Source organism: Sapajus apella, unplaced genomic scaffold (genome assembly GCF_009761245.1).
Source record: "Sapajus apella isolate SASKATOON/1434 unplaced genomic scaffold, GSC_monkey_1.0 scaffold77, whole genome shotgun sequence".
NCBI classification, from domain to species: domain Eukaryota; kingdom Metazoa; phylum Chordata; class Mammalia; order Primates; family Cebidae; genus Sapajus; species Sapajus apella.
In genome coordinates, this window is record NW_022437017.1 from 427,156 (window position 1) to 438,819 (window position 11,664).

The following is an 11,664-nucleotide window of genomic DNA, read 5'->3' on the forward strand; positions in this document are numbered from 1 at the left end:
GGTGGAACATGAGGTCAGAAGATCAAGACCATTCTGACCAACATGGTGAAAACTCATCTCTACTTTAAATATACAAAAATTAGCTGGGTGTGGTGGCACATGACCATAGTCCCAGCTACTCAGGAGGCTGAGGCAGGAGAATCTCTTGAACCCCAGAGGTGGAGGTTATAGTAAGCTGAGATCACACCACTGCACTCCAGCCTGGGTGACAGAGCAAAACTCTGCCTCAAAAAAAAAAAAAAGTAAGAGGATTCAGGGAAAATGGCAGAATACAAATCATAAAGAATTTGTGACCCAGCATGGTGGCTCATGCCTGTAGTCCCAGCACTTTAGGGGGTCAAGGCAGGAGAATCACTTAAGCCCAGGAGTTTGAGACCAGCCTGGGCAACACAGTGAGACCCCCCCCCCACCATCTCTATTTTAAAAATATGAAAATTAGCCAGGGGCTAGGCACAGTGCCTCATGCCTGCAGTCCTAGCACTTTGGGAGGCCAAGACAAGAAGACTGAAGAGCTCTAGAAGTCTGAGACCAGTCTGGGCAACACAGTGAGACCCCCCCACCGACCCCATCTCTACAAAAAAATACAAAAATTAGCCAAGTATGGTGGCATGCAGCTGTGGTCCCAGCTACTCAGAAGGCTGAGGCAGGAGGATCTCTTGAGCCTCAGGAGACAGAATGAGACCCTGTCTCAAAAAAAAAAAAAAGGCCGGGCATAGTGACACATGCCTGTAATCCTAGTTACTTGGGAGGCTGAGGCAGGAGAATCACTTGAACCCAGGAGGCAGAGGTTGCAGTGAGCCGAAATTGCACCATTGGACTCCAGCCTGGGTGACAAAAATGAAACCACCTCAAAAGAAAAAAAGGAAGAAAGGAAGAAAGGAAAGAAGGAAAGAAAGAAGAAAGGAAGGAAGGTAGAAAGAAAGAAAGGAAGGAAGGAAAGAAAGAAAGGAAGGAAGAGGCCGGGCACAGTGGCTCATGCCTGTAATCCCAGCACTTTGGAAGGCCGAGGCGGGTGGATCACGAGGTCAAGAGATCGAGACCATCCTGGTCAACATGGTGAAACCCCGTCTCTACTAAAAATACAAAAAATTAGCTGGGCATGGTGGTGCATGCCTGTAATCCCAGCTACTCAGCAGGTTGAGGCAGGAGAATTGCCTGAACCCAGGAGGCGGAGGTTGCAGTGAGCCGAGATCGCGCCACTGCACTCCAGCCTGGGTAGCAAGAGTGAAACTCCGTCTCAAAAAAAAAAAAAAAAAAAGAAAGAAAATGATTCTGTTAGCAGGATCTGATGTAGCTATTTTGGAACTGTGGAGTCTGTCAAAACCTTGCAACTTCCCAAGGAAAAAAATAGGTGATAAATTGTGGTTAATTTCAGTTCGTTTCAACTCTTAGTTCTGTAGTAGTAACCCATTCCATGCTTCCAGCTTCATGGCAGGCAGCTGAGTCCCAACAGGAGCTTGCATGCATGTTCTGGGGTCCAGGGTGGGCAAAAAAGGACCCTGTCTTTCAAATATTGAGGATCAATGCTCTGCTTCCTAATTGCTTCTTCTGATCAGAGAGGTGCAAAGGGGTGTGTGACCATTATTGCCGCATCTTCTCTCACTGTTAGAAAGTTCTTAACCTCTACCTGAAGTGACTTCCAGGGGATATAAAGAGCTGATGCTGGCCGGGAGTGGTGGCTCATACCTGTAATCTCAGCACTGTGGGAGGCTGAGGTGGGCAGATCACCTGAGGTCGTGAGTTTGAGACCAGCCTGACCAACACGGAGAAATCCTGTCTCTACTAATCCCAGCTACTCGGGAGGCTGAGGTAGGAGAATCGCTTGAACCAGGAAGGCAGAGGTTGCAGTGAGCCGAGATCCTGCCATTGCACTCCAGCCTGGGCAACAAGAGTGAAACTCCACCTCAAATAAATAAATACATAAATAAAAGAACTGCCTAAAGACTCCCTCCTGCTTTCCACACTACCCACAGAGGGGTCTATACGGCTTTGTTCTCTATTCCTGTCGTAACTTAAAGGGAAACTTTCCCAATGTCCGGAGCCCTTGACGTCCTGCAAATGAAGGAAGAGGATGTCCTGAGGTTCCTTGCAGCAGGAACTCACTTACATGGCACCAACCTTGACTTCCAGATGGAACAGTACATCAGTAAAAGGAGAGTGATGGCATCTACATCATAAATCTGAAGAGGACCCGGGAGAAGCTTCTGCTGGCAGCTCGTGCCATTGTTGCCATTGAAAGCCCTGCTGATGTCAGTGTTATATCCTCCAGGAATACTGGCCAGAGGGCTGTGCTGAAGTTTGCTGCTCTACTGGAGCCACTCTAATTGCTGCCGCTTCACTCCTGGAACCTTCACTAACCAGATCCAAGTAGCCCTCTGGGACCCACGGCTTCTTGTGGTTACTGACCCCAGGGCTGACCACCAGCCTCTCATGGAGGCATCTTATGTTAACCTGCCTACCATTGCTCTGCTAACACAGATTCTCCTCTGTGCTATGTGGACATTGCCATCCCATGCCACAACAAGGGAGCTCACTCGGGGGGTTTGATGTGGTGGATGCTGGCTCGGGAAGTTCTACGCATGTGTGGCACCATTCCCCGTGAACCCCTGTGGGAGGTCATGCCTGATCTCTGCTTCTACAGAGATCCTGAAGAGATTGAAAAAGAAGAGCAGGCTGTGGCTGAAAAGTCTGTGACCAAGGAGGAGTTTCAGAGCAAATGGAGTGCCCTAGCTCCTGAGTTCACTGCTACTCAGCCTGAGGTTGCAGACTGGTCTGACGGTGTGCAGGTGCCCTCTGTGCCTGCTCAGCAGTTCCCTACTGAAGACTGGAGCGCTCAGCCTGCCACAGAAGACTGGTCTGCAGCTCCCACTGCTCAGGTCACTGAATGGATAAAAGCAACCACTGAATGGTCTTAAGCTGTACTTGCTTGGGCCTTAAGCCACATGGAATTAAGGTTGATGGAAAATAAACATCAGTTTCTTTTTTTGAGACGGAGTTTCGCTCTTGTTACCCAGGCTGGAGTGCAATGGTGCGATCTCGGCTCACTGCAACCTCCGCCTCCTGGGTTCAGGCAATTCTCCTGCCTCAACCTCCTGAGTAGCTGGGATTACAGGCACGCACCACCATGCCCAGCTGATTTTTGTATTTTTAGTAGAGACAGGGTTTCACCATGTTGACCAGGATGGTCTCGATCTCTTGACCTCGTGATCCACCCGCCTCGGCCTCCCAAAGTGCTGGGATTACAGGCGTGAGCCACCGCGTCCGGCCCTCATCAGTTTCTTAAAAAAAAAAAAATTTAAAAAAGAATGAAAAAGATCCCCTTCTCTGAGAATCTAACCAGAGCAGACATGGTTTACAATTTCCTGGGAATCCGGCTGCTCATCACATTATCCTACAAACATTACAATCCCAATGTGCCTCACTCATCCCACCCCTGGGAGATTCTCTGAGGCAGTCTCTGGCTGGATCCACTGTAGAATCTGTCCGCACCCTGCACAGGCCTAGTAGCAAGCGGGGCTGGAAGGAGCATTTATTTGTTCTCCAGAAGGGAAACTGGGTCTTCTGGACAGTGCTGCAGTTCAGCCTGCGGCCACACAGGGGCAGCAGTGGACAGGTAAAAGCGTCTGAAAAAGGCTCTCAGGCTGCGAGACAGGCAGAGCATACCCAAGGACTTACCTGCCCAAGGCATCCGCCTAATTTTCTTCATCCATCCATCCAACTATCCATCCATCCATCTGCCTGCCTGCCTGTCTGTCTGTCTGTCCATCTATCTACCCTCTATCCATAATGGAGACAAGGTATCACTATATTGCCCAGGCTGGTCTCAAACTCCTAGGCCCAAGCAATCCTACTGCCTGGACCTCCCCAAATGCTGGGATTACAGGCATGAATCTTTTTTTTTTTTTTTTTTTTCGCTGAGTATAGAGGACTTTATTGCTTTATTGATAGGCCCCTCCCTGTTCTTCAGGGGGTCTGGCATGGAAACTGTGTCTTGGGGAGATTCTCAGTGTGGAAGGGGCTGAGTGTGGCAGGGACTCCAGAGTGGCTGAGAGCCTCTCTCTTCCTCTCATACTGTCACTGGGGCTCCTGGTCTGAGAGTCTTACTTCTTGGAGACAGTGTGGACCACCACCTTGTTACTGAAGCCAAATTCATTGTCATGCCAGGAAATGAACTTGACAAAGTCCCATCAAGAGCAATGCCAACCCCCAGCACAGAAGGTGGATGGTGGGTGTCACTGTTTAAGTCAAAGGAGATGACCTTGTCCTCAGTGTAGCCCAGGAGGCCTTGAGGGGGCCCCAGATGCCTGCTTCACCACCTTCCTGATGTCATCATATATGGCAGGTTTCTCCAGATGGCAGGTCGGGTCAGCCACCAACACATTGGTGGTGGGGACTCAGAAGGCTCTGCCAGTGAGCTTCCAGTTCATTCCAGGAATTTGCCCACAGCCTTGGCAGCACCAGTAGATACAGGGATGATGTTTGTCATGCCAATTTCCCAGAGGGGCTGTGGTCATGAGCCCCCTCCATGATGCCAAAGCTGTCATGGATGACCAGGGTCAGTGGCTCAGCCCGTAATCTCAGCACTTTGGAAGGCCAAGGTGGGAGGATCGCTTGAGCCCAGGAGTTTAAGACCAGGCAGGGCAACAAAGTGAGACCCCCCCCACCATTTCTATTTATTTATTTATTTGTTTATTTATGAAATAGGGTCTTGCTCTGTCACCCAAGCTGGAGTGCAGTGGCAGGATCCCAGCTCACTGCAGCCTCAACCTCCCAGGCTCAAGCAATCCTCCCACCTCAGCCTCTCAAGTAGAGTAACTGGGACTACAGGCACACCCCACCATGCCTGGATTTTTTTTTTTTTTTTAACTTTTTGTAGAGACAGAGTTTTGCTATGTTGCTCAGGCTGGTCTTGAACTCCTAGGCTCAGGTGATCCTCCCACCTCAGCCTCCCAAAGTGTTGGGATTATAGGCATGAGTCACTGAGCTGGGCCTCCATCCCTATTTAAGAAAGAAAGAAGAAAGAAGGAAGGAAAGAAAGAGAGAGAGACAAAGGAAGAAAGAAAGAGAGAGAGAGAGAGAAAGGAAGGAAGGAAGGAAGGAAAAAAGGAGGTAAGGAGGGAAGGGAAAGAGAAAGAAAGAAAAGAAAAGAAAAGAGGTCAATGAAGGGGTCATTGAGGTGACAACATCCATTCTGCAGAGTTAGCAGCAGCCCTGGTGCCCTGGTGACCAGGCACCCAATATGGCCAAATCCATTTACCCCTGCCTTCACTTTCACCACGGTGCCTTAGGGACATGCTTAGCACTGCATGAGAAGATCTGGCTGTCTCTCAAATGGGAGAAGCAGAGAGACCTCTGCCTTTTTAATCTTAAAAAAAAAAAAAATTCAGATGGGGCCTCACTATGTCACCCGGGCTGGTCTCAAACTCCTGGGCTCGAGTGATCCTCCTGCCTTAGCCTCCCAAAGTGCTGGGATTGCAGATGTGAGCCACCATGCTCAGCCTGGCTTTTAATTATTATTTTTTATTTTTTTTTAGACCGAGTCTTGCTCTTGTCATCCAGGCTGGAGTGCAATGGCATGATCTTGGCTCACTGCAACCCCTGCCTCCTGGGTTCGAGCAATTCTCCTGCCTTAGCCTCCTAGTAGCTGGGACTACAGGCATGCACCACCATGCTCAGCTAATTTTTGTTGTTTTAGTAGAGACAGAGTTTCACCATGTTGCCCAGGATGGTCTCGATCTCTTGACCTGATGATCTACCCACCTCAGCCTCCCAAAGTGCTGGGACTACAGATGTGAGCCACCGCGCCCGGCCCCGTCTTTTAATTTTTAAAGGGTGTGGGACACAATGACCCATCTTTGCCCACCTAAACCACCTATTCAGCAGCCCATGCCCCGCAGCCCACAGCTGGGGGACACTATGCAAAATCTAAGTCAGATCTGTCCCTCTGATTAGAACACTCTGTGGCTCCCACCTCACCCCAGATAAAAGCCCCCTTTCCTGCAGCCCCCAAGGCCCCACACAACCTGCCCCACCCACCCCCTTCTCACCTCCTTGCCTTCAACCTTGCAGACTCATCCTTCCAGACTCACCCCTTGCTCACTCTGCTCCAGCCACAGAAGCCAATTTTTGTTTGCCAATTTTTGATTAAACAATTTTGTTTAATCAAATCAAACTAACTCATGACAGCCTTTGGAAGTTTGAAGCCTCAGGGCCCCCAAAAATCCATCTTTGTGGTTCCTTTGTAAATGTGTAGTCAATTTAGACATTTAGAAATACAGTTTCCCTTAAGCCTTTATTTAGTTACAATCACAACTAACATGTTACTTATATACCTGGCAAAGTGAAACATCAAAAGACTAATTCAGGGCCTGGCCTCACACCTGTAATCCCAGCACTTTGGGAGGCCAAGGCAGGTGGATCACGAAGTCAGGAGTTCCAGACCAGCCTGGCCAACATAGTGAAAGCCCTACTAAAAACACAAAAAAATTACCCGGGCATGGTGGCACATGCCTGTAATCCCAGCTATTTAGGAGGCTGAGGCAGGAGAATCACTTGAACCCAGAAGACAGAGGTTCTGGTGAGCAGAAGATCGCACCACTACACTCCAGACTGGTTGACAGGGTGAGTGAGTCTCCATCTAAAAAAATAAAAAGAAAAAGAAACACCACTTTAAGAGGTCATTGGATGCATATGTAGGTCCACTTATAAGTTTAGTGGATTGAAACACACATTTTACATTTCATAAGTGTGATGCATTTTAGTCTATACTCTTTTCCTACTACTATCATTACTACCATTATTATTATACTTAGAGACAGTGTCTTAGCTCTGTTCCCCAGACTGGAGTGCAGTGGTGCAGTTGTGGCTCACTGCAGCCTCGACATCCTGAGTAGTCCTCCCGCCTCAGTCTCCCGAGTAGCTGGGGCTACAGTTGCACACTACCACACGCAGTTAATATTTTTTAAGAGATGAGGTCTCTACAAAAAGTGTTGGGATGACAGGTGTGAGCCAGTGTGCCAGCTTATTCTCTAATCTTTTAATTTTTCTTTCTTTTTTTTTTTTGAGACGGAGTCTCACTCTGTTGCCCAGGCTGGAGTGCAGTGGCACGATCTCAGCTCACTGCAACCTCCACCTCCCAGGTTCAAGCAATTCTCCTGACTCACCCTCCCAAGTAGCTGGGATTACAGGTGCCCGCCACCATGCCTAGCTAATTTTTTGTATCTTTAGTAGAGATGGGGTTTCTCCATGTTAGCCAAGACGGCCTCGATCTCCTGACCTCGTGATCCACCTGCCTCAGCCTCCCAAAGTGCTGGGATTACAGGCGTGAGCAACCGCCCCTGGTCTATTCTTTAATCATTTTAAATGTTTCCTCCAAGCAAACACTTGAGAAGTCCTTAACAGTTATTAAAATTCTATAATCCAACCATACATAAATAAAAGAAGATAATAAATTCTCTTAAACATTCTGATACTACTTCTAAACTTTGCCAATAAACTGAGAATGAATGTTAATAAAATAAATGTTTAAGTAAACAGGCCGGGCGCAGTGGCTCAGGCTTATAAATGCCAGCACTATGCGAGGCTGAGAGGGGAGGACTGCTTGAACCCAAGAGTTTGAGATCAGCCTGGGCAATATGACAAATCTCTGTCTCTACAAAAAATACACAAATTAGCTGGATGTGATGGTTCCTGCCTGTAGTCTCAGCCCTCAGGAGGCTGAGGGGTGGGAGGATCACATGAGCCCAGAAGGTCGAATCTGCAGTGAGCCATGATCGCATCACTGCACTCCAGCCTGGGTAATGGAGCGAGACTCTGTTTTAACAACAACCAAAAAAAGATTTCACTGAGCAGACTCTTTAAACAGAAGAAATGAGGGTCCCCGACCCAGGCAAACGGTGGCTCCCACAGGACAATCGCTGCCCTCTGACCTTGTAGCAACAGTAATACTGGGGGACCCTGTGGCCAGGCCTGGTGCCATGAGCAGGGTTCCTCGTGCCCCTCGCCCAGGGGTCTCTTCCCTTGCCCCTTCAGCTTTCCACTTTTGGGGAGTTTTATTGTTATTAAACTAATGGGACTTTCTGTGTTTTTATACTGACTCTTTAATCAAGCTAGGGCCCTTTAATCAAGCTAGGATACATCTTTGGTGAAAAAAAAAAAAACAAAACTTTCATTAACCAAAGACAGGCTGAAAGCAAGATAAACAAGTGGGTGGTTTTCTCAAGCACTGATAAGTGCTGCAGAAAAACGTACAGCAGCGGGAGAGGCAGACAGTTATGGATGTAGGGTAGTGCACTTCAGAAATTATACTTTTTCTTATTTTTTTTTTTTTTTGAGACAATTTTGAGACAGTCTCATTCTGTCACCCAGGCTGGAGTGCAGAGGCACGATCTCGGCTCACTGCAGCCTCCACCTCCCAGGTTCAAGCAATTCTGCCTCAACCTCCCGAATAGCTGAGACCACAGGTTCGTGCCGCCATGCCCGATTAATTTTTGTATTTTTAGTAGAGACAGGGTTTCACCACGTTAGCCAGCCTGGTCTTGAACTCCTGACCTCAAGTGATCCACCTGCCTTGGCCTGCCAGAGTGCTAGGATTACAGGCATAAGCCACCACGCCCAGCCTCATTTCAGATAAATTAAAGGAACTTGAACACAATGGGTGACCTCAGTATCTGAGGACAGAAGACCCCTCCAGGCAGGCGGAACAGAAAGGGCCAAGACCCTGAGCCTAGAGCGTGTCTGAGACAGGCAATGCAGTGGAGGTCAGAGGAGCAAGAAACAGGGAAAGCTGAATCGGCAGGAGGAAGGAAGGAAAGGGACTGTGTAGAGAGGGCAGCAGAGAACAGGACCTGGATGTCTTGTCAAGAGGAGGAACTCACACGTGGGGTTGTTAGCAGCTGGGATTGACACTGGTGTTGGGAAAATAGGCAGGGGTGGAGGTGGAAGGAGATTTTGAGTCACATCCTGATCTAGCCCCATAGAAAATCAGCAGGAGAGGATTCTCCTGGGTGAATGAAGAGAGAAGAGCTTAGTCAGAACCCTGGAGGAGACCAGAGAGAGAAAGCCAAGAACCCACAGGTTTTATTACATGCCCTGTGCAAGATTGGGTTTATTTTTTTCATTATGTACACTCTCTCTCTCTCTCTCTCTCTCTCTCTCTCTCTCTCTCAGACAAGAGTCTAGCTGTGTTGCCCAGGCTGAAGTGCAGTGGTGCACTCATAGCTCATTGTGGCCTCAACCTCCCAGGCACAAGTGATCCTCCCACGTCAGCTTCCTGAGTAGCTGGTACCACAGGTGTGCACCACCATGCCTGGCTAATTTTGTTTGTTTTGTTTCTTGTAGAAATGTGGGCTTGCCATGTTGCCCAGGCTGGTCCTGAATGCCTGGGCTCAAATGATCCTCTCACATTGGCTGGGTTTAGAGGCCTGAGCCACCACGCCTGGCCAGCTTTTTTAATTTAAAAAAATATAGAAAGTGTTAATACACCAAAACCTAAAATGCAATAAAATAAATAAATGGGAAAAAAAAAAAGAAAGTGTTAATACAAATTAAAAAGCTATAAAATAGTACCAATAGTATCCAATTTTTCTGAAGAAAAACATAGGCAGAGAAAAATTAATGGATACTGTCTCTCTGGGCAGAAGAATTACTGGCCATTATAACCTTTTTCTTTGTGCATTCCAGAATTTACCAACTTTTCTACTAAGATCATGTAGCACATTAAGATAATAAACATTTTTGTGTGATCTCAAAATACAGGAAGCATAGAAGCTTCCAAAACACGCCTGTACCCACCATGTGAAGAAACAGATGTTAACATTTGGTCATAATTGCTTGGCTTGCTTCAGATTTCTTTTTTTTTTTTTTTTTTTTTTTTGAGACAGAGTTTCGCTCTTGTTGCCCAGGCTGCAGTGCAATGGCATGATCTCAGCTCACTGCAACCTCTGCCTTCTGGGTTCAAGCAATTCTCCTGCCTCAGACTCTCGAGTAGCTGGGATTACAGGCATGTGCCACCATGCCCAGCTAATTTTTGTATTTTTAGTAGAGACGGTATTCCTCCTTGTTGGTCAGGCTGGTTTTGAACTCCCCACATCAAGTGATCCACCCGCCTCAGCCTCCTAAAATGCTGGGATTACAGGCGTGAGTCAGTGCGCCCGGTCCCAGATTTTTTTTTCTTTCTGTTTTGAGACAGGGTCTTGCTCTGTCGCCCAGGCTGGAGTGTAATGGCATGATCTTGGTTCATTGCAACCTCCTCCTCCTGGGTTGGAGGCCAGTGGCACTATCTCAGCTCACTGCAACCTCTGCCTCCTGGGTTTAGGTGAGCACCTCCAGCTAATTTTTATCTTTTTTTTAATTTTATTTTATTATTATTTTTTTAAATAGAGACGGGGTCTTGTTATGTTGCCCAGGCTGGAGTGCAGTGGCTATTCACAGGCGTGATCCCACTACTGATCAGCACGGGAGTTTTGACCTGCTCCATTTCTGACCTGGGCCGGTTCACCCCTCCTTAGGCAACCTGGTGGTCCCCCGCTCCCGGGAGGTCACCATATTGATGCCGAACTTAGTGCGGACATACGATCAGCATAGCACACTACAGCCCAGAACTCCTGGACTCAAGAGATCCTCCAGCCTCAGCCTCCCGAATAGCTGGGACTACAGACACGTGCCACTGCGCCCAGCAGTTTTTATCTTTTTAGTAGAGATGAGGTTTCACCTTGTTGGCCAGGCTGGTCTCAAACACCTGACTTCAGATGATCCTCCTGCCTCGGCCTCCGAAAGCGCTGGGATTACAGGTGCGAGCCACTGTCAGTGGCTAAATAATAATTAAAAAACAAAACAAAACAAAAAAACAGGAGACTGGCCCGGCGCAGTGGCTCACACCTGTAATCCCAGCACTTTGGGAGGCCGAGGCAGGCGGATCACCTGAGGTCAAGAGATCGAGACCAACGGCCGGGCGCGGTGGCTCAAGCCTGTAATCCCAGCACTTTGGGAGGCCAAGGCGGGTGGATCACGAGGTCAAGAGATCGAGACCATCCTGGTCAACATGGTGAAACCCCGTCTCTACTAAAAATACAAAAAATTAGTTGGGCATGGTGGCGCGTGCCTGTAATCCCAGCTACTCAGGAGGCTGAGGCAGGAGAATTGCCTGAACCCAGGAGGCGGAGGTTGCGGTGAGCCGAGATCGCGCCATTGCACTCCAGCCTGGGTAAAATGAGTGAAACCCCGGCTCAAAAAAAAAAAAAAAAAAAAAGAGAGATCCAGACCAGTTTCGCTGAGATGACAAAACTCTGTCTCTACTAAAAATACAAAATTAGCTGGGTGTGGTGGCGCATGCCTGTAATCCCAGCTACTCCGGAGGCTGAAGGAGAATCGCTCGAACCCAGGAAGTGGAAGTCGTGGTGAGGCCCGAGATCGCACCATTGCACTCCAGCCTGGGCCACACGAGCAAAACTCCATCTCAAAAAAAAAAACAGAACAGTTCAGGCGTGGTGGCTCACGCCTGTAATCCCAGCATTTTGGGAGGCCAAGGCTGGTGGATCACCTGAGGTCAGGAGTTCAAGACCAGCCTGACCAACATGGAGAAACCCCATTTCTACCAAAAATAAAAATTAAAAAATTAAATAACAGAAACCAACCAACCAAACAAGCAACAACAACAACAAAACA